At 38.8% G+C, this 25,295-nt stretch overlaps 1 protein-coding gene across 1 annotated transcript in view; it reads left to right on the forward strand.

Moving 5' to 3' along the window:
- The window catches only part of LOC122791761, a 198,512-nt gene that overhangs the window by 97,710 nt on the left and 75,507 nt on the right, over window positions 1-25,295 (forward strand). The gene's annotated exons all lie outside the window — the stretch shown is intronic.

Here is a 25,295-nt window from a genome sequence, read left to right on the forward strand (position 1 = left end):
AGCCACATTGTATTTACATTTGCAACAAGCACTACATTTGCAGTGCAGTGAATTGCTCTTGTAATACTGCAAGTGCATGTAATGGTTGTACTTTCAATGCTGTGCTTATGTTTACAGTTTATATGTAAAAATATTAGTAATTGATCAGAAACAGCTACTGTAACAGAAACACTGGCTCACTAAGAATGAATAGACAATTGTGCACTACATTTTCATTGCATTTTTTACATTTTTTATGTCATTCAAAAAATGTGTTTTTGTTGCTGTAGTAACATCCACTATTGCAACAACACTAAGCCTATAAATATATATATATATATATATATATATATATATATATATATATATATATGGTGTACATGCATATGGTCGAGCAGGTATGGCCAAAAGGACTGCAGCAACATCTCAAAAATACAATTGCAAGTGTTGCAAATCGTAAAATCCCACCCCATTTTTGACCCATGTTAGCACTCATTTTAGGGTGTAGAGTGGTCGGAAATGTCAAATTCAGTGTTTTTGTGACATTCCAACCATTCAACGTTATGGGATTCACAGAGAAAAGTCGGTTAGATGTATGGTCAAGCAATGTGCGCTTGACCATATGAATGTAAACCTATATGTAGAGATAGATAGATACAGAGGAATGGTGCAAAGTGGGCTATACTATCAGGATGGGGGGACTAAGTACTTATTTTCTTGTTGCCTGAATGGCAAAATGGTGTGTGCATGTGTGTGTGTGTGTGTGTGTGTGTGTGTGTGTGTGTGTGTGTGTGTGTGTGTGTGTGTGTGTGTGTGTGTATCACTTACATTTTCTATGGCCTTGCTCCTTCTACCTTTCCTGAATAAGGAAACATTTTTTTATAAACAAAGTTTTGATTGGGTAACTGATTACATACCGATTGTAAGAGTAAAGAAAAGACTAACACATTTGGATCATGTCAGCCTTTGTGTATTTATATTCCAGTGGTGTCTCAGTGAGTAACCCAGCACTATTCATTATACCTGCTCCAGTTTCCAGAGCTCTCATTTTACACAGGTGTGCCACTGTGTCAAGTTGGCACTTTCTTTTCTTTCACCATGCCTTTTTCAGTGCGGATCATATTGTTTTCAGAATCTATTTAATCATCCCATGTGGCAGGAGGTATGAAAATGGCATCTCCTTTTTAATAGCATGAAGGGTATTTAATTTAGTGTGCCAGATCTATTTAAAGCCAGTATACATGATACAGGACACTGAACTGAAATGCTGAATAACCCAAAGTAGGGCAGAGGAAAATATTGTGCAAGATGCTTGCTATTCCATTTCATCTAGGTCACACATTCACTCTCCTCGTAAATAATATTAATGCAGTTTTCATCTTTTTGTAGGCTGATGCTGCTTTGTTATAACACTGAATGTTTAGTCGTAATCAGCTATATTATCAGAACAATTCCTGATGGCAATAAGTTGGCAGGAATATCAAAATAAATGAGTAAATAAACTGTAATATTACCCAGAACACTTGTACAATAATTAAGGAAAACAGCAAGATACTTCCAGGTCAGAAGACAAAATTCAAGTTGTAAAACATGCAGACATCTACACATACATTCTCATCAAATGTCTAGGAAAATAATTATGCAATCCATTCATTAATTAACACTATATTGATCTGATATCAACAATACAGAATATTATCATCATACTAAGACTGAAATCCTGAAGACATATCAGCACAGCACAGTACCACATGTATTCATAATTCATCTCTCACTGTAAGAAATAATCTTTTGATATGCAATTTACAAAGTAATGAAAGCTAATGCCCACAGTAACTGTTAAAAATGCCTAATATATTAAAAAATGAAATCTGAAAAATGAGGCGGTCTTGATCAAGAAAAGAAATTACTCTCATTCTTATTGGGTATAACTGTGCTTAAATTTTACCTCTAAGGAAGAGGTGGCTTTGAGTAGTATGTATTTAATGTTGAGAGGGAATTTCCTTCCCTGAGTGAGGATAAAAGCACAAGGTCTGGATGTGATACCTCACAGAACCCACAGGAATATGACCATTCTTCAGGCAAATTCCTAATGGAAGTTTTCAGTAGATTTCTGTCTACTGGAGAAGTGTTGGAGGACTGGAATACATTACGTGAGTGTGGTATCTGAATGCTTTATGTGGGGCAGGAAAAATCCAGTGAATTGCAGGTCCAAAAGCCTAACATCAGTGACATGGAAAGTTAGATAACAAATCCTGATGAAAGGTCTGGATATCTTCGTAGATGACAACAATCTCTAAGAAAGCAACACAGGTCCATTGCCACAAGACCTTTTCAGTCACTCTAACTAGTTTTACGAGTGGGTTACAGTGCAGCTTGACAATGGAGTACCAGCAGACAGGCTTATCAGGACTTTACATTTTGACTTGGCCCTGCACAGACATCTGAGGGGAAAATCAGAGTGCCTGGGTGAGGATCCAGACTAAGTAATGTTATTGCATCATGGTTGAATGGTAGGAAGCAGAGGGTTGTTTTGAGAGAGATGTCACTAGTAATGAAAATGGAGTACAACAGGGCTCAGTATTGGCTCTAGTACTCTTCACTATATTCAGTCACAGATATCCAAGGGCATAGGGAATAGTATTAAACTTATTGCTGAGAAGAAAAAGCTAGACAAAGCAGTGGGGAAGTTGAAAGAATCTAAGCAAGAATTTTGAGTCTAACCAAGTTAAATGGAAAAGGGCAGATGAGGTTCAGTGCAAACAAATCACCTGGGCCACTGCAAGCCTAAGGAGAATTATTAGCCTGTGTGAGTTGAAATGATAGCTAGAAAAGGAATTGTTTACCTGCACTGTGCCACCAAGAGCAGACTAAGCAGGTACAGAGGTCAGTTGCATTAGCCAATAAAATGGTGGGATATATCCTAAGGGGAATACACTTCAAAAGCATTAGATAACTCTTGGTCTACTGACACAGTTCAGCAGACACACTGAATATGGTAAGCAGCTCTAGATGCCATACAAGGAGATGAAGTCAAGCTTTTGGAAGGAGTCAAGAGGAAAACCAATAGATGGGTGCATTAGGTATCAGGGAATCTTGTGATGAGGACTAGTTCAGCTAGCATTCTTCTCACTAGAAATGAGAAGGGATGGGAGAAGAGATGGCAAGAGTACACAAAATTCTATCAGGAGATAAGAAGAGGTCATTGTGAACAAGAAAGACAACTGGGGAGGAGGGCATGTTGGCAGCAGAGTAAAGATAGATAGAAGCTAAAGATAACTTCAAATCCTTTTTCAATTATGCCAGCAAGATAAGAAATAACAAACAACATAGCTCTGAGCTTATTCCTAATGGTACTAAATACTCCAGTAGAGTAGCTGTTGCCAACATACTGGAAAACACAATGTTTCTTGACAGTTTCTTTTAAAGGGTTACTCAGCTGCCCACAAAGTATTTTGGCCTCACTAAGGTATTTGATACCATACTACATGAAAATATAATAAACCATGTTGAAGGAGATACAAACTTGACACATATGTGATTAACTGAATAGCAAACTCCTTAAAGACAGGCCTCCCACATTAAGAGTCAAGTGTTTCCTCTGCAAAATGAAATTGACCAGTAGAGTTCTGCAGAGATTTGTGCTAGGACCTCTGCTGTTCAGCACATATTTCTCAGATCTCTACTTATCAAATGGGTATCTTACGTTAACAAAGTTCCCAGATAATGGTAAGCTGGGAGTTGTCATCATAATGGTAAGCTGGGAGTTGTCATCAAGTTCCCTCTTATATATACCAGTACTCCAACTAGACCTTACACTCGTCAATAGCTGGTATACTAAAAATGGGCTTAAGTTCAATGCCAAATAGTGTAACATTGTAACATTTGTAACCACCCAATTATCTGCAGCTCATAGCATAGATAGTAATAATAATGATAAGCTTGTGTGAGATCTGGGTACTTGGGTGAGCAGCTACGTCAGGTATGACCATCATTTTGCAGTGGAGGTCAGGAAATCTTTTTATCTTGCACATCTCCTAGTAAAAGTTATTTTTTTAGATCAAAAGAAGTCCTCCCCTCCTTGTACTCAGCATTGATTTGACCCACCATTGAGTATAACTCCCCATTTGGACTATCCCTTACTAAACAAATCAAGCAGTTGGATAGACCCCAGAGGTTTGTAACTAAAAAGGTCAGGAACCTAAAACATCTGAACTATGTAAAAAGAATGATGGCCTTATCTGTATGGTTAGTTTTGTGTAGACTCCTTAGAGGTGACCTTTGTCTTGCTTATAGGACCATAGGGGATCCAGTAATCCAAGAATGTATACTTCAGTTAATCAAATAGTCCAGCTAACACTAGGGCAATTGATTTAAATCTACTCCAACAAATAATCAAGACAAAGACGATTTGTCATCCATCACCTGCCATTTTTTTGGAATGAAAATCTTCTCCAAGTTAAGCAGTGCAGTACTTTGTCTGCCTTTGAAAAGGAGATGAACAACTGCATGGATATTCATCAATTCACGACAGATGCCTGGCTAGGGAGGCAATGTCTCAGGGTGGCACTGGCATGGTAGAAGTAACATCACAACTCAGGTGCTCTATAACTCCTTAATCTTATCTAGGGACTAACTACTTCACAGATCTGCAAAAAATTGCTTCTGTATATGGAATGTTTGTATGCATATACTGGATAGGCAGAATGGGAGACTTCACCATGTGTTTGCCTCCGTGACTTAGTGCAAGTAACAGCATGAGCACTTGGTACTGCATTTTCAGAGTCATTCCGTATTGACATCAGCAGGGAGATCCTCTAACAGAGCTAACTGCTTGCTCTTTTGCCCTTCTTCCCCATCCAAATAAATTCTACCTAATCTGAAATGTTTTTCCTCCCAAGACCCTGAATAGAGTGGACTACTCAGACATGTATATGTCCTTTTTGACCACTGTAGTTTTAATTATCACTATGTCTGAGACTGTGTCCCTCTTGGTAATGGCCTTTTTCACTTACTTCACTATATAGGATACAGAGTTCTGTGTAGTTTGGTAGCGCTGTCATCTCTAGACAGCTAACTAGTGCACATCCTGCTTGCTGCTACCTGAGAACTTTGTTCCCCCATACTGCCTTAGTGGATAGTGTGACCATACTCACCTCCTTTGTGTAAATTTGCAGCATTTAACCCCAAAACTTAGGAATGTACTAAAACTCATGGTGTCCCCAGTTACCCAAGGAGTCTGCTTTGATGATTAAGACTTCCCCGTGGGTTCCTTTATATCCATGTGCATTGCTTGGTAACCTCTCCAATGCAATAGTAACCTGCTAGTTTTATTATGCATAGCTTCTGGCAGTATATAATGCTGGTAGGAGCACAGTTCATTATCCATGGAAGAGAAACTGTAGCTGCTATTCTACAACTTCACTTGTGGGGCAGTAGAGTATTTGAAACTTGTAGGAATACCATGTAGTTTGAAAGCAGAGTTTTAAAACAGACCAAAGTCTCTCCACTTCACCATCACCTCAGCTGAATAATTTTGAAATTGGTAAACCTTGCACGCACATATATCAAATCCAGTATCCACCATTCCAGTTCCGAAAATCATCTCTTTGTATCTGAAATCAAATTGTCAGAAAATCATTTGCCAGGGGAGTTGATTAGGTCTAGGAACAGTATTCAGGGAACAGTGGGCTCTTTCTCACTCACCACTTCTGTGGGAAGTAGAGAAACTGCCTTAAGTTCTCTCAGTAAAAGGGTCAATGCCCTCTTTCAGCCCAGCTGGCCACAGTTTGTTTCTTTGCTGATTCTTTTAAGTTGTCTTCTTTGTATTGCAGGGGTGTTCATGCACATTAACCTGGATTTCTTGTAACTCTGATGTCTGAAGGGTAGCTGCCATCTCTAAGGATGTGGTCTTAGGTCCCAATACTTGACTTTCCATGGAATTCCATAGAGCCTTAGCTTTCACATCAGCTGTGCCAGCATGGCCATATATTTATCCAGTTTGTCTTCGAGTGTTTGAGGCTGACAGCACTGCAAGCCAGACATATAGCATTCATTACTTTGATGTTCCAAAACTGAATCCATTCTGATGACCAAAATCCTTTGGGTGACTGTTGCTAATACACTTGGAGCAATATGCATAACAATTAAAGCATTCAAATGTAACTATATTAGAGGAAATAAGCAATAAACTATATACATGTTACTAAGTGCAATTTTAGTTGTACTGTTTGAATATTATGTATTCCATTAGTGCAATGTGTCTCTATATCTGTTTGTGATACTTTTTGTTATCACCCTCTGAGCTCTGGTCGTGGCTCAAAAAGGCTTTTAAGACATCATACATATCCAGTTAACAAATAAATAAGAAAAACAGAAATCCAAAAAGTAGATGCATTTACTGATTAAAATAAACCAATAATCACATGATATCTACAATTGAGGGACAATTATCATTACTCTCCCCAAATTCTGCAGTATTGCTGTAATAAGTATGCATTATTCGAGCAGCCATAATAGTCAAATTGAAAATTGAGTATTCCAGTTTCAGTTATATACAATGCAATAATCGCCATTTATCTCTAAAAAGACATCAGTTGAATGTAAGAAAATAAATCAGCAGGAGAAAATGTTTGCTTTATAGGAATTTCAGAGAATGTGTCTTACAAACATTTGGAAAAGTACGTCAACAAACAGCTAAAACATGCATTAAAGATACCCACAGACATAAAATCTACAGGTGAATAGAATACACAAGCTTAGCAATCTGAGATGAGCAGGTGCAAATGCAAGGCTCAAGCTCTGTAAATCTGCGACTTCACAGGAAGAGTGGGTCCTGTAAGAAGGTTTAAGGAGAAGAGGTGTACAGGTGGAAAACTAGTGAACAAATATTGTAGAGAGCATCTCTGCAGAGCTATAGCAGGATAAAAGGCATACAGTGATGTTAAAGACAAGCTGAGAAGGTGGGAGAGCATTCTTGGGCACTGTTTCCTGCACGTCTATCTCTTGTATGGCAGGGGAAAGGTACTTTTCAATAATCCACAGAAGATGAGTTAGTTTAGTTTCTGGCAGACATATAAAGACCAGGCTAGAACAACTTACTGAAGGATCAACATGCAATCACATCCATGTGGACTGGTAGGAGAAGAGAAACTGGTGTGCCAAACAGCTGCATTCTTCTGTTGATCCCCTTTTAGGAAAGAAAGGAAGAGAGAACAAAAGAGTAAAAGAAAGAACGAAAAGAAAGAATGCTAGTTAAAATAGCAGGCGCAAGTCAAAAATGTGATAACTGAATGAAAGAATTACAAATTGCAGTATCAGTGGGGCAACAAGTAGCACACTTGCCTTTGTTGCAGAGGTTTATGAGTTGTATTCCCACACCAGGTAGATGGATTGCAGACACTGCAGTCATACCTCTCTACCTGGAAACATCAAAAATATGGACAAGGGCCATGAAAAATAGGTACAAATCTGTACGCTGATTAACATCTAATTTGTATACATAATTACGTAACCCCACAATGGAATTGTGGGATACCAACTTTCAAACATAAACTGAAGAACAGACAACTAAAATATGGCACCAGAGTCCCCCTGCAGCCATTCCAATGCCCCATTACCTGGTTATTTCACCCCATTTACCATAAACACTAATGTGTGCATACTGCTTTACTTCTACAATGATGATTTGGATTTTATTTTTACATTTTGCAGCACATCAATGCACAAACACTAACAGACATCTGATAAACAAAGCAATACTGTCTCACAATGAAAATAGACTTGGCATTAAAACTTCTCTGCCCTTGAAACTCGCATTCATTGAAACAACATTGAAACCTGCATCACATCCAAAGAAAATGCATCTGGGCAGTGGTGGATAAAGATTACCTTTGGGCTGTTTTCAAATCAATGGCCCCTTGCACACAAAACAAGAAACATACATGTGTTCTTTTCTTTGATACACCTTCCTGACTTTATTAAGTTTTATTCCTTGTATAATACAGCACACTTGTTAGACAGAGCACATTTTAAATTTGTTTGAATGAACATTTTTTCAGTAGGCTGTACTGTAGGCAATGAAAGAAAATTTATGAACCAATAATTACAAAGCTGCCCAATTCAGAACATTTCCATCATAAAAGTCTACTTCCACACCCAAACTATAAACAGAATGACAGTAGTGTAAGCCATAAGCATCTTGCACAGCTTCTTGCACTTACTTTCAATTTCAGGTTTTTTTTTGGTGGGGGCAAAAGGTCAAAAACCAGGGACGCATTTTAAACATTGCTTGTATAATTTTGGAAAGTTGCTAGAATAAAATGTTGAGTTACCACCATGCATGTTACTGGCAAGTCTTGAACCCAGGGCACTATACACTACAGTCTGTGTAACATACCAGTATGCTAAATCAGCAGTTAAAAAAAAACAGGAAGACTGAAACTTAATGAATCATCTCTGAAACCCATTTAATTCTTAATAATATGCTTAATCATACCATTATACCACATACACACCTTACTGATCCAACACAGTACTATGCTACATGAGCCAGCTTACAATGTATGACTTCTTACTAAAACAACTGAGCTAGAAACTTTAGGCTACTTAGAAATACCTTAGAACTTTCTCTATATTGTTCTTATAAAATACTTGAGATAACCTCTATCTGTGCTCTGGTAATGCCTGATCTGATTCTGAAAATGCACTAATGGGAGAACTAACAGCCCAATAAAGGTAGCACTAAAAACAAAAGTATTGATTTGTTTACTTTTCAATTGATATCAATACTGATAACTATCACTGTTGAAGTGACACCAGGCCACATGTCCAAAAATAGTAGAGTCAGTCTGTGGCTAGATGGATTTATAACACTTTTATAGAAAAGACTTCCCCTAAAGTCAAAATCATTAATTTCCATCAAAAATAATACATGCCTAACAATCACACCTAAACAGAGGAAACAAAAAATGCCATTGTTTTAATTATTGACACAGCAAGTAAGCTTCTCGAAGGACAGCAAGTTATAAACATTCGTACTCATTTGTTCCTTACGTTCATAGGTTTAATACTGAACTTAAACACAACAGTCACATTCCTTGACAAACTACTGTGCCTCAGTGCTTAGAATACTACTGCCGAACACACACACACACACACACACACACACACACACCCTTTGTTCCTTACCTAAATCCCAGCAGTTCTAAACGGCAGCAAAAGCATTCTCTCTTGGCAGTTCACGGCAGCATAAACAAGCCAAAGCAAAGTCCAAATGGCAGCATAAGGAAGCAAGCCAGCAAAAGCATTCTCTCTTGGCAGTTCTTTCCATCCGAAATAAGCAAAGTCCAAAGCCAGCATTCTTTTCTCAGCAGCAACAGTTCTTTTCAAATTCTCGCCCTGCTCGCAGCCAGCCGGAAATGATGACGTTAGCTCCTTAAGCTCAATTCCGACTGGCTGGTAGTGCTGATGGAGCTGACGTCATCGCTCATGTGATGACATCAGCTCCAACAGCGTGAAAGTTCAAAAAATAAGCAAAGAAACTGGAAATGAAGAGGTGCCACTCGGGAATCGTGGCACCCCTTCATTTGGACCCCAAAACTCGGTAAACACCAAGTAATTCGGGATGGTTGGGAGGGCTGACTGCAGTGCAGTGCAGCATAAGGGGGGTACTGCACCCCTGATAGTGTCATCCTTTGGATGAGATGTTAATTCAAGTCCCATCTGACTAAGTTAGTAGTAGCTGAGGTGGATGTAAAAGATCACATAGCACTTATCAAAAACAGCAGCAGTCCTTTATTTATATGCAGAAAATAACTCTTATTTACAACATCTCTGCATATTTACAGATATTTACAAATGTACAAATGCATAAATATACAAATATATTTACAAAAATTCATAATTTTTCTTACAATCATACTACATTTTAATCCCTATTAGACCCCCACTCCTTTTTCCATAACTACCATCTGATTTTACTTAATACTGTTGCTCAAATCCATTTACCATTAAACATAATTTCATTTAGTTTTTCATTCCACATAACCCATATGAAATAAAATAACTTTTTATCTATTCTTTTAACATTCTTTACTTCTGTTCTTATAATATCCATATTTAATCATGTTCATGGTTATTTTATCCACTTTGTTTATACCTTTGGAAAAAAATTCTTTATATAGCTTTCCACATAACTTTTTACTATTTTACATTTCAAATACACATGTTCAGCAGTTTCTTCTTCTTGACAGTGTAAACATAGGTGCAAATTCAATAAAGCTTACATGGTGATTTTTTTCTGTGCTCCCGTCGCTGCACAATGCAAACATGAGCGCAGTGGATTTTAGATTCAGTAAACTCTGTGTAGGAGAGTGCAAGCACATGCATGAACATGCACATGCATGAATGCACACCAATGGAAAGCTCCTTGGAAAGCAAATTTCAGCATAAGTAGCTGAATTTTATGCTAATGAAACAGACCAACATGATGGAGTGACCCAACAACCTTACACACAACCATGTAGGCTCTGTGTCTGTGTTGGAAGTATACAAGAAAGTTTTCCACGTACAGGAGCCTACACAGACACAAGATTATACATAACTCCTGAAATATGGACAGAATGCCCATAAAAAGGTAAGAGAAGGTATTTACTGGCTGAGGATATCCAGAAGGATCAGGAATATGTGTAAAAGCACCATAAATACTATAATATTTATTTTAGAATAAATCTGTGTAATGCGCTACTACTCACAAAATGTTTTAAAAACAATACAAATGTAATTAAAAAGTTTGATATGATATATTGTCACAGCTACAGTAATACCTTGCATTGTATCTTTAAATCTGTGCACCTGTGCTGTTGCCTAGCTTGCACAGCTACTATCCATGTAGTTTCCAGGCTATCAGCATGGTTATTATGTAAATGATGTAAAAAATGAGTAGATTTGTTGCTCACAAAATGCAGGGACCACGTGGGGCTGTGCACTCCATGTAAACTCCTACGTGGCCTGTGTTTTCCATGGATGAGAACTTTTGAGCATCATGCAAACCCAGATGGGTTGCAGTCCAATAATTCCCTCTAGCCCTGTGACAGTGACCATGAGGTTTTAGACTACGGTGCAGATAGCCTTGTGTTTAAGTACAAGCAATGTTAATTTTTAATCATACTATGCTGGCCTTGTAGTTCATAGATATGAAGTGCAATTATCCATAATTACCGTATTCTGTAGGTATCATGAGAAAAGGGATGTTATAAAATGTTTTAAATGATTTGGTGTTATTATGTGTAGCTGCACTCTGCTGTGCTTCACTGTACAGAGCGCTACATTGTGTACTGTAGCAGGGTTTGTAAATCCTGTCAATTATACCCTAAGGAGGTGAATGTCATTTAAATCAGCCAGTACCAGACGGTAGTCCTAATCAACAAATGTATAAAGTATGCATACTGCCTACAGTCTGATTTTCTCTTGAAAGTTCAACAACGTTGGAGTAGCGACTCAGAATTTTTAACTGACATAATGCTAGGGGCTGCTGCAACTATTCTTCATATGCATGTGCTCAAGGCTGAAGTCAATGCCTCTGGTGCTGATGACAATAGGCCTAGTGTTCAGTTTTGGGTGACCTACCAGCTGCTACATGATCTGAAGATGTAGAACACTAAAGTGTGGACAAGAATACATTACAAGAACTCTGTGAGTTCTGCTGGCCTCAACTCACAGCCACAGCAAACCAAGGCCAATCCATCCCAGTGGAAACTAAGGTATGTGTAGCCCTTAGAATATTAGCTACTGGTACTTTTTACAGACCAACTGGGGATATGATGGGGGTGTCACAGGCATCAGCATCCAGGATACTCCACCAGTTCCTGGATGCTATGCTAATTCATGCCAGTGAACACATATGTTATCCCCTCACTGTTGAGGAGAGGGCAAACAATATGCAACACTTCTGCCATGTAGCGGACTACCCCAAAGTGGGTGGCATAGATTGCACTCACATACACATCAAGGCAATGTGCCTATGAGGGCCTCCCAAGCTGTTGTGCCCTACATCCCTTGATGACATCATCTACTATAAGATCACATTAAGCCGCATTAAAATCAGACTTGTGTGGCAGTGCTTACATTAAGAGCAGTGTTCATTAGTTTGTGCATTTAGCTAGGTAGGGATTCAGTTCTCACTGTAGTAGTGTGTGTATGTGTGCATGTCTGTCTGTCCCCATAAAGATTAGTGGGAGTGGGAGTTCAACACTGTCTTGGAGACTGCAATGGTTTTGCATTGCTTTTGTGCTTGAAAAAACATCCTTATGTCTAGCAGTTCTCCAGCCTCCTGTCGACCACATGGCCTGCTGATGTTATCTACTATAAGATTACCTGCAGTCCTATGAATGTCAGACTTGTGCTGTGGTGCATCCCATAAGTACTGTGTTGTCTAGTCCGTACACATCAACAGGTAGGGGTTCTAATCTCGCTGTAGCCACCTTTGTGTGTGTGTGTGGTTGTGTGTGTGTGCGTGTGTGTGTGTGTGTGTGTGTGTGTGTGTGTGTGTGTGTGTGTGTGTGTGTGTGTGTCTGTGTCTGTGTGTGTATCTGTCTCCATTACAAAGACTGTGACTGCATATTCAACACTGCCTTGGAGACTAACATGGTTATGCATTGCTTTTGTACTTGCAACAAAAAACATTCTTATGTCTAGCAGTCCTCCAACCTCCTGTCCCCCACAGGGGCTGCTGATATCATCTACTATAAGATCACCTGCAGTCCTATAAAAGTCAGAGTTGTGCCATGGTACATGCATTAAGTACTGTGTTCTCTAGTCTGTAAACCTAGACAGGTAGGAGTTCTAATCTCACTGTAGAGAACGTGTGTGTGTGTGTGTGTGTGTGTGTGTGTGTGTGTGTGTGTGTGTGTGTGTGTGTGTGTGTGTGTGCGTGTGTGTGCGTGTGCATGTGTGTGCGTGAGTGTGCGTGTGTGTGTGTGTGCATGTGTGTGCATGTGTGTGCATGTGTGAGCGTGTGTGTGTGTGCGTGTGTGTGCGTGTGTGTGTGTGTGTGTGTGTGTGTGTGTGTGTGTGTGTGTGTGTGTGTGTGTGTGTGTGTGTGTGTGAGCTGCTGTTGGAAGTTACATAGATCATTTTACCGCAGCCTGTCACATAAGGACTAATACAGAGTATATGTCTGTGAATGGCAGGGAGGATAGATGAATGGTGAGAATGGGGAGAGTGCAGTTGGAAAAGGTATATGTTATTAAATACTCGGGAGTTAAAGTACACAGTAATCCTGAGTGTGTAACGGAGGTGAAGAAGATAGTGCATGCCTTGCGGAGTGGCTGTAGAATAGTGTCAGGATTGATTTCTGATAGATGGGTAGCAATAACAATGAAAGGGAAGGTCTACAAGAGTGTACTGACAACAGCTATGTAATATGGCTTGGTGACGGTGGCACTGACAAAAATACAGGTGTCATAACAGGAGCTGAAAGAGTTTCAGATGTTAGGATCTGCATTGCTTGTGCTGAGGATGGACAGGATTAGTAATCAGTATATGACAGTGTCAGCACAAGGTTCTACGGTTTGTACACAAGTCCAGGGAGGTGAGAGTGCAATGCTTTGAGCATGTGCTTAGGGGGTATGCTGGGTATCTTTGGGGACAAATGTTGAGTACAGAGCTGGCAGGTAGTGCAAAAACAGTAAGGCCTAATATTAGGTTCATGGATGTGGTGACTGAGGATAGGCAGGTGGTTGTTGTAACAGAGCAAGATGCAGAGGGAAGGAGGAAATGAAATCAGATGATGTGCTGTGGCAAACCATCATGGCAATAGCCAAAAGAGTAAGAACATTAGGATGACATCTGTTTTTATAGGACTCACACCTATACACTGCTGGCAAGTGTGTACAGTGGGGGTCTCTATTTGAAGATTACTGTTTCTGTACCTAGTGTGAGCTTTAACAATGTTTCCTTAGATTACCTGCTCTTTTGTGGTGTATGTGCAGATAGCTGAACACTGTGCCCTCATACATAGATAGATGACAATATTATTTTCCAAGAGACTTGGCTGCTGCCATGTTGCAGAGAAGATCATCAGCAGCTCTAGGTAGCTGTCATACCTTCTGTTACATAACAAGCAGCAAATAAAACACTTACTGATCAATGACATGACTATAGATCCACCTTAAGAATGACCTCAGAATGTACACACCATCATTTCCTCCCCAGAAAATACCACTCAGATCACATATACCCATCCGGTTAGCAGTCTCTATGCAGATACCAGTTTCAAACCTCCCATCCACAATTATCAGTTTCCCTCTGTTCCAGCTGCAAGGCTAGTTGACATGATTTATTCAGCAGTGCATATAATGCCTCATGTGGATAATTATAGGAGGACAAAGTCATGTGCACAAACATAAGTGGATGTTGCAAACTGAAATGACATGGAAGAAATAGTGAACCACCCAACAAGGGGCTGTAATATATCAGACCTGGTCTTCAGCTGTATGACTGAACAGTGTAATGGCATATGTGTAGTGCCTGTAGTGTTAATCCACCCAAAACATAGTTTATGTACAGTTTGGAATACCTAATGAACCCCCTAAGTGAGGACTTAGTTTCAAAAACATCATCCAAGTTACCTACATCTTCCTAAGGTATGAACGTCCAAGCTCAGGTTTACACAAAAGACATTGACAGCTAGTGTAAGTTACACCCTGATGTCTTGACTACAAATCTACACAAATGTATATACACAGCCATGCCTGATATGCTGTAAGACAGACCCGCTGGGAATTACAATCCATAATGGCAAATGTTTGTTAGTACTACATTGTACAGTAAGTGACAGAAGCTGCTGTTTACAAAGGCATAACTATAGGCCTGCCAGCATTTACATCTGCAAAATAAAATGTATCACTCAGATGTATGTTGAAGTAATTCTGGATGGTATTGCACATACTAACTCACTGTCAATTCTACACCTGCTGGCAGACACAGGTGGTTGTAAAGTTTCCCCCCTCACAACACCGACCTTACCTCATGGTTGCATCATCCCCTCTAAACCATGTTATCTTCAAAAAGCAAGGTATCACTGCTCACTCCAATATGAGAAGCACAGAATCCATGTCACCATATGACATTTTGGCCTTTATTGTTAATTGTTGCAACAGTGAGCTAATGCAATAGGCACTAAATTCACTGACAGCCTGAGTACTGCTGTTGTCTGCAAGAAATGGAATACAGCGAATATTTCCAACCAACACAATGTAGGAAAGGCAACATACAAATGGGATTATACTCCTGTAACTGTATTCAACATTTGCTTTAAGGCAATGGAAACAGTATGCATGCATCTCACACAAAAAGGACATAGGTGACCTCCAAACAATACATCTGTTCCAGTTATCTGTTCCTATGGTTAGCTTTTGCCTGCAAAAACTGTGTGAAATCCAGACTGTGAGCAGAGACATATATAAGGCTGTGCACTCACTCTATCATGACTTGGCCAGGCACCTCAATGCAATCCAACCTGTGTTCCCACTGAAAAACTGACCAAGGGGAATATCCCACCTTCTGTTAACCGGGTTGCAAATTGGATCAGAGACCAACAAAACTCAGTCAAAATGGGAGACCTCACCTCAAGCAGCTGACCTGTCACCTGTGTGGTAAGAGATGTGTCAGTGCTGTCTCCCATCTTGTTTGCCATATACATATCAAAAGTCCCAAAAGAAAGTGGAGGATGTGTGGCAAAAAAAGTTTATGCCACTAATGACTGCTTACAAAGTCATGGGTGCTATAACAACTGCACGAACATGCATCACCATACCTTGTGTTAATACATGTTCCTGCTTAGTTAAAGAAAAACACCAAAGTACAGTATACCCCAATTATGCATTAATATATCTTGAGAAGCATGTCAACTGACAAATGTGTGTACTTTGGGGAAGAAGGCATCTTCTGTCTTACATCCAATTAGGGAAGCCATGACATCGACCAAAAGTATATTATTCCCCTATACTCATTCATTAGCCCTATTGATGTATATAATCCTCACTTTTATAAGTATTGTTTCAGACACCTGCAGAAATAGACAGACATCAAATATCTCTGACTATGATAACATCAGAGAGTCTCCAACATGTCACTTCTGTAAGCAGAATGAAATGGCTGTCATCGTATGCAGTATTAGATATATAACTTTGAGCCAGAATATTGAAGCATGACATGGCCATCTTTAGACCAAATGAGATGAATATGCTGCACATCCATAAGTCATATGGGACCACAGCCACCTGTCTAATGTACAGTATGACATACATAGACATGCAGGGTGGACACATACATGTCATCTACATTAGAACTCCAATTGTATGTCATGCAGAACACATCCAGAAACCTGTTTGAGCACAGGTTGGCAGACTTCATGTGAACATGTTATCCACCATGGATCACTGATTCTATGCTGGGCATGGGTGGTCCTCTCTGTAAGACTCATGGGCATGCATTATACATGCCATTGCATATCATATTCTGATCTATCATCTACAGGTCTAAACACCATTTGGAAAATACCCCTGTCACAGCCTATTAACCTCAGAACATATGGTGATGTGCATGAAAAAAAAAAACAACACAAAAAAACATTATATGGTATTACTGGTGTGAGCTCTGCTTGTAGTACTGACATGCAATCCAGAGCTCAGACACCAGTGGCTTAACTTTGGATGTGCACACATAAGCTAGTAGTAAACAATCCTGAAAAAGAGGGTTAGATATATTAATGAGACACATTGACTTTGCACGCCTTAAAAAAGAATCAACTAGAAAGTAGAGGAATTAATACACTAGCAATTGTCTAACTGGCTAACTACAATATAAATGACAGTTACAATAATAAGGACAGCAGCACAAATGCACACATGAAATACATAATAAATGTAGGTAGTCACACTGTGCATCAGACATATATTGTCAGTATACCTGAAGGCTAGAAACACAAGAAAAGAATAAAAGGTAGACAACAGGGGTGTGGCACAGTCATCATATGCACAGGGGGGGGGGGGTTGTGGGGGTGAAGGAAGCCTAGGCTGATGCAAAAGTTTAGTGAGTGTGTATGTGAGTCAGTAAGTGTGCTGTCCACACCATAGAAGCCAATAGGGAATATGTAGATACAGCATGTGGCATGTGTATCAGTAGGAGCCCTAAATGTGACATTGATGTGTGAGTGTCTCCATGAACACAGCCAAGCTCATTGCTAGCCCTATGTGTCTGTATGTCAGACAGCTGTGAGATATGCATGGTAGAGATGACAGTTCATCATCCCTGCCCCTGAGCACAAGAACTGGCTTTGCCAAGAGTTGCACCAGCACCTCCACGCCCAAGGTCAGATGGTGTGCTACTACCTGAGGGTGACTGATGTCTGCTGGATGTCCTCCATTCATGGAAACAGCCAGGAGCACAATCCCATGGCCTGATACATCTAAGTGTGGACAGCACACTCTCTGATGGAGCAGTGAATGTACTGCCACTGTGGGAGGTTGATCAGGCATGGCCCCATTGGCTCTCAGCAGATGTAGTTGTTGACCTATGCCCATGAGGTCAACATTTCCCTCCCAGCAGATGTTCCAGCACAGACAATGTACACTCCATGTAGATGCTCTGTGCTCCCTCATAACCACATCCCATTGATATATCTCATTGAACTGATCCAATGCATTAAGAGCACAGTGGAGACAGTCATGAATGTCAGACTGTGCTGCATCTAAAACCATAAGCATTCTACTGGACTGACATCCTGAACATGCCTGTGCCTCCATTATGGCCCTAAACATGTGTTGAGTGACATGTGAAGACACACACCTGCAGGCTCTGATGAGCACACCTATCATTCCACCAGTTTGGCTATGGATAGTATCAACAGGCACTGAAGCCATGGTAGCCACACTTCTCTGATCTATGTCCTCACCCTCCAATTGTCCAATATGTTGTGGCCTCAGTGGACTGGGTATGTGTAGGCATACTGGTTGTGTCCAGGGATCCCGAGTGTGGGTGATGGTTGTCAACTTCTGTGTCAGATTCAGCCTCTGCATCCCCCAATTGTGCCTCACTTTGGCCAAGATCAGCAGCAGACTGTGATGAGACACAGACATCAGGTAGCACAGGAGACACAGAATTACTGCCATGTTTACTCATGATTAAAAAAAGGACAACATTAATACCTGCAATGCTATGCTGCACTTTGCACTGCTGTCACTATTACAGATATTTAAACCTGTCAACCACTTACAGTGAGAAGTGTGGACAAAGTTATAAATAGTGGTTTAACAAAGGCTAAAGAATATGGACAAATGTTACATAATATGCTTCTACAAAGTAAAACAACTGATGGAATATAAAATAAATTAATAAGCTCCTCTATGTCTTTGCCATTGCTTGGAGAGGATGTACATTGCATACCAGCACATGATAATTCTAGAAAGAAATGAAATGGGGAAGATAGGACAGTGGGGAAAGGGGAGGGTGTAGGGAGGAACCATAGCTGTCCATGTCTTCAACAGTTAACACTGGACATATGTATATATTTTAAGATGTGTTAGGACTGTCACCATCAGAGAGAAGGGTGACAACAACATAATTATATTGTTAAAGCCAATTTGACCAAATTAGGTGTGTCAGGTAGACACATCTGTGACATAGAGAGCTATGTATGGGGCAATATTATTTTTTTCGGACAGGTGCCTTTTTATTTTTTAAAGTAGAAAATGGAATGTTAGGAGAGGAAGATAGGCAAGTCTGGGAAAGACAAGTTGGGAAGGTGAGGAAGGTTTTGCAGGCAGGTAAGACATACATGAAAAGAACACGGTCAGTGAAAAACACAAATGGGGTGAGCACCTTGTTTTGGGTGGGGTGGGGAAATCAAGGTCCCATGGACATCAGCACAGTAACAGTGTGACTCAAGTCCTCACCAACTGGAACCTCAACACTGTTCTGTCACTGTGCCACTGGCTGCTGTGGCTGACATCTTGGCCTACAGCCCATCTGCCATACAAGGATTGACAGCATGTTCTTCATCCAACGTAGGTGTGTGCCCACAGCCAGGTGCACAGTCCAATGCACCACATCTGGCAACTCTGTATGGGAGAGGTAAGCACTGTCCTTGCCTCTGCTCCTATGGGAGAACACATGCCTGGCCTGTAGGGAAGACCTACCTGAGGGTCCAGGTAGGGCGGGGCAGTAGAGGTTGCCACCAAATGGCAGCCCAAAAGTGCTATGCCTTCATGCTGCAGCCGGTGGAGTGAGTGTAGGTGGATCACCAGGAACCTGCCTACCCTGATGTGCTGTGGTATTAACACAAAAAAAGTGAAAACAACATTAAACAAAATAAAGAAATATGACAAAACATTATAATAAAGGTTAAATAATATTAATGCAAACAGAATGATATTTAATGAAATTTAACAGAAACAAAAGATATAAACATATACATAATAAACAAAACATAAGAAATAATAAAACTGATATAATAAGTTGTAATATGAATAAAGAAATAAAATTATAATAATAAGACAAAAATCATAATAAAAATAAGTAATACATAAATAAAAAGAAGATATTGGGTGAGGTGAGAGAGAAAAAGAACATTAGCAGCTTCACACATTATACAACAACATTTCAAAAATAACTATTGTCTTCTGATAGAGTCTGCTATAAACAATTACAACTGTGAACAAATCCCTGTATTACTTGGACTGCATGTACAGTGCTTACACGTGACACCAAACCAGGTCTGGTACTCTGCACTTGAAATATTATAATGATCATTACATAACAGTACTATATTTCTGTTGATGTAAAGCTAACATAGTAGTGTAATGTGATGACTGTTATATTTGGTGAGTGTGGTATTGCAAGCCACAAGCGGTGTTCTCTGTAATACTATAAAAAAAAAAAACGAACAAGGCAGTGGTACTCTCCAAAAAACAAAGTTTATGCAAATGCTTTCGTTCACATCCAATATATTGATGTCTGATGAAGTTCATGTATTGGATGTGAACGAAAGAGCTTATATAAACTTTGTTTTTTGGAGATTACCACTGCCTTGTTCATTTTTATTTCAACTGTAATATTATAATTTTGCTTTTCAATGCAACATATTGCAAACTCTCTTTTGTTTTATGTTGTTATAGACTCATGGACACTGTTATCTGGGAATGTGCAACTGTTGCTTTGCATTTCAGACCACACCTTTACACCTTTTAGAGCAGGATATCTGGACATATCATTACATAATTGGGTGTACAAGGAACCTGAATTATGAACATATTTCAAATGTTGCTATTACTCACATGGATAGTTGCACAGGATTTGTGTTAACATAACTTATGAACACTCATTTATTGACATCTTCATAAAGTACTTGTCAGACCACCATGAACCCTACAATGACCAGGGCAAAGTAGTGATTCTTAAATCTGAATTTTCAGCAGATATAGGAATTATTGAAAGGTACTGTACAGATATGCATTACCAGAATCATAGCAAAGTATGATTATGCTAGTAATCCATCCACAACTGTTAAGGCTGCAATAAGAGTGCTTTATATAATTATTCTTACTTATCACATGCTTGTCTCATCCACCCCAGTCACCTAGCATGGGACATCACATTTGAGGCCCTCTCTTGTGCAGCTGTGGAGAAAGGTAAAAGAAGAAGCAATTATGACTACCAGGGTTTACCATAGCCATCTTCATTATTTTCAGGTAATACATGAACATCATACTTAAACATCACTGGGGTGTTCCCCAACTGACAATTCCTGATCCACTAATCAAAGGTGCCCCCCTTTCTTCTATAGAGGTCATCATAGTGGTGAAGACATTATTCATCAGTGCAGGAAATACCAGTTGCACTGGTAAGTGCCCTTGCCAAACTATACCAGGCTTCCACTTTGTACTGGGTGCCAGTATAGTCATCCTGCAACAAGCATGGGCTATGATCCCTAACCTGGAGCCCAGTAAAAACCTTGGACTCCTGGACACTCCAGCTCTCTGCCCTAAAAATGCACATCTTCACCTGCTCCAGGCATTGCTGCACAAGTGAACTCTCAATGTATAAAGTGCAATTCCCAGTATTTCCCCTTTAAATACTATGGTTTCCTGCCACCTGCGCTTACTGAGAGTGTGCACTGTGTACAATTTAATACATTTGAAAATGGTGTGGCAGACAGAAAAGTATATAAATATGTATAAAAACAACCTCATATTTGCAAGATGGTAAGCACCTTGTAACTTTTAAAAGAAAAAAAGTAAAAATAAAATTGCCATCACTTCCATAGTCATTCCCTTCTATTACCAGGTTATTTGGGTATGCTGCAATCTCCAACCATCATATACAGAAACTGTGCAGTCCCTAGATTAGAACCCAGGACTATCTGTACTGTAGTCTAAAACTTAACCCATGTCACTACTGGGGTATTGACATCATCAGCATTGTTTTATTAGGTGTTATACCTTCCAGTGTATCAGCGTAGTGCAGCTATGCTTACTATGTTGGTGTGTTGCAGAGGCTACAGTTATATTAAGTGAAAGCCTCCTGTTTCTATTTTTAGATGCATGGGTCATGTCTGCTACTTGGGTGGTCCCACTGCACAAAGCTGACAAGCATTTGCATGCTCTGCAACATGCCGAAAGGACAGAAGATGGGATAACATTTCTGGATCAGTTCAATGAGATATGTCAATGGGATGTGGTTGTGAGGAATTGCTGCATATTCTTGTGGTGGTGGTGTGTGATGTGAGTAGACCATCAAGACTTACAGGGATTCATTATCTCTGCTGTTCTGCAAAGTTTCACAGCCATTGCTACTGGTGCATGCCACACAACCTTACTTAGACATAATGCACATCACGAATATGTAGTACATGCTACAGATGCCACTTCATGACTGCATACAAGGATACTTTCTATGTAGGCTCTACACAGAGCCTATGTGGAGTTTATTGCATCCAGGGGATATTCTATCACTTTCCTTTTTATATGGCAAACTTCATTTTACTGGTAATACAACTATTACAAGTCTCCACAAAAAATCTTGATATTCTACTTTCTGATTAGTTCATTTGCTTCTTATTTTTATAGCTTTAATTTATTTAATCTGTTACATTTTTCCATGGTTTTACATAGTATTTTTTATCATTACATCTTTATACCATACTTTTCTTTCTTTCTATATAATCAATTTTTATTTTCCACAAAATATTTTCCCCTGGTAACATTTTATTTCTTCATGTATACAATATTTTTTCTCTTTCATTCTTTTTTACTATACCCCACAATTTATCATATCTATATTTATACAGTTTTATTACTAACCTTTCACCTTTTAATTTATCCACTGTAAAAGTTTGTATAAATTTAATGCTGCAGCATATTCCACTGGGTAATTAATCCTAAACCTCCTTCCTCCTTACATGCAGAACTCCTCTTTTTAATGGCTTTAATCGAAAATCCCATATAAGTGAAACAAATATCTGCAATTATTCCTTTTCAAATGCTGTTGGCAACATAAATATACCTGCTAAGTATGTTATTTTCCCATCGGTACTGAATTTATCAAATAAGCCTTTTTTTCGGAATGATAAGTATATGCTCTCCAGAAAAGACAAGTATGTCTTGTTTTTCCCCATTGAATTGTATTTGCATCTTTATTGCCATATTTTATACCTAGCACAGAAATTTCATTCATTGTAAAATAGACACCACCTTCTTTACCATATCACCTAAACCTTTAATTTTCATTTTATTTAAAGCCATCCCTATCACCTCTAGACACTCAGTTGTGCAAATCATTAGTTCTTTTATCCAAATTTAGGCTTTTGTAATTATTATAATCATCTACATATGCTAACAGGATTGGAACTCTTAACCCCTCAGGTGTTATATACCCTGCCTCCTTCATTTTGTAATTTATTTCACATACTATTACATTCATAACTAAGGCAAAGATTATGCAGTTCATTGGGTATCCCTGTCTTACAACACTCTTCATATACACCTCTTGGCTTAACCAACCATGTACAAGTATTTTTCCTTCATTATTACTATACTCTGACATACATGATTTCTTAACTTTCTTACTTATATTCTATTCTTTTATTATTACCCATAAGATTTCATGTCCAATTGCATGACTTATTAAGGTCTCCTATCATGATTTTTGCTTCTTCTTTTCTGTTCACAATATCATCCACTATTTGTCTATCATTAATAATTCTTGACACCCCTATATATATATATATATATATATATATATATATATATATATATACAATCTTCTATAATAATTCCATTTTAGATTCAAATCTCTTTCATGTTATTTTTATAAAAATCTTATAATCATTATTATTCAGCACTATTGGTCTCCAGCTTTTTAATTGTCTTCTATCTTCCTTCTTCCATATAAATTTAAGTATTCCACTACATAAGTCTTTATACAGAAAACCTTCACTTAACCATTCATTCAAAATCTTAAAAAACTAGACATATATATATATATATATATATATATATATATATATATATATATATATATATATATTGCTTGTCCCTTAAATTTGTACACATTTCATACCCTATTCCATCTGATCCTGCAGCTGAATTTATATTTACTTGTTCTAATACTTTATTACTTTATCTAGATGATTTAAAGAAGTGGGTTTATATTATGTCATCAAAAGACGTGTTCAATGAACACATCTTCATCAACACTTAATATCGAACCCTGTAATCACCAAACAGCCACATCAGTGACTTTTTCCCAGGGGAAAACAGCACTTGGCCATCATCGGGGATTTGCCCTTTTCCCCACTGTAGTGCAATCTTGGATTTGGTATATTTAGTTTTGGGGTTGTGGGGGCACAGCCAACCACATTGGGGGGTGTGGGGGCAAAGCCCCCCACTATATGGTGTTTGAACATTTGCTTCCTGTTCCTTAGGCCAAGCACTATTTCCCCCTGGGAAAAAAGTCACTGATGTGGCCGTTCGGCAATTACAGGGTTTGATATCTATGTGTCGATGAAGACATGTTTGCTGAACATGTTTTTCAACTACATAATATAGACCCAAAGAAATCTCCTTTTCCAACTCCTTATTCTCTTTTTCTTTTAACTTTTTTTTACTTTCTGTGTTTTTTTACTACCTTCTTTTTTTTAAACATTTCTTGTGCATATTTTACTCTATTATTCACAGTCTTTTCCTGAGTTCTTTTTATTTCATTTATTTTATTTATTTTACATTTGTTGACCGAGAGTGTCCAGCTGAGCTATTGCCCTTTTTCAGCAAAGGCCCAGAGAGAAAAGCTCCAAAGATATACAGTGCAATAAAAATAGCAATACAGATACATTTCAATAAAAATAGCAATAGAGAATTTTGGTAGTTAAAATATGTAAGCTACATACATGTATATTGTTGACAGATAAAACAGTACTATAAACAAAAAGGAGAATGTTAAAAAAGTAGAATAATTTGTATGTTTTGGTTTAAAAATAGAGTTGAGTAAATATAAGGTTTTGTATGAAGAGTAGCAGAAACTTAAAAAGGTTACATAAGAATTTCAGGGAGCAGAGTATAGAAGAAGCTTTGGAGGAAGCATATGATGAAGTAGTTAATGGTAAGTTTTAGTAAGTTAGTTTGACTGCACTATAAAAGGTAGGCAATAATCAGGGAGGGTGAGTACAATGGCAGGACCAGTGTTTTTTCAAGTGGTCCTTGGTTGCTAGCTTAAATTGTTTGGGGTGAGTCAGTGACCTTATTTGTAGTGGGGGTTTGTTCCATGCAATAGAGAGGTGGTAGCCATAAGTTGCACCCTGTGTTGGATTTGGGTTTGTGTATTTTTAGTAGGTCTTGGGTTGAGCTTCGGAGAAGTTTGGTAGGCGAGTAGTGTGAGATGAGGGAAGATAGACTTGGGCAGAAATCAGGCTGATGTAGGATGGAGTGCATGATTTGGAGTTGAGATTGTAGGAACAGGTGAGGTAGTTCGGGCCAGTTCAGGTATTTTAGGGAGAAACACTGGTGAGATTCATATGTTTGTTGAGTTGCAAATCTATCTATTTTGTAGTAGGTTGATCCTAATTTGGTAAGTAGGGAGGAGTTCAAATTTGTGAGTATTTGGGAACAAAAGTTAAGCATGGTAGAAGGTAGGCATGGGTAAGAGAAATCCTAGCTTCAGTAGTTAGGAATTTGTTGTTCCTGTACAGCAGTCTTAGCTTTTGGTGTTTTTTTTTTTTTTTTTTTTATACAATTGTTATTATGAAGATCGAATTTTAGTTG

The sequence above is a fragment of the Protopterus annectens genome, chromosome 17.part0 (genome assembly GCF_019279795.1).
Source record: "Protopterus annectens isolate FY-2018-M chromosome 17.part0, PAN1.0, whole genome shotgun sequence".
Taxonomy (NCBI): Eukaryota; Metazoa; Chordata; order Ceratodontiformes; family Protopteridae; genus Protopterus; species Protopterus annectens.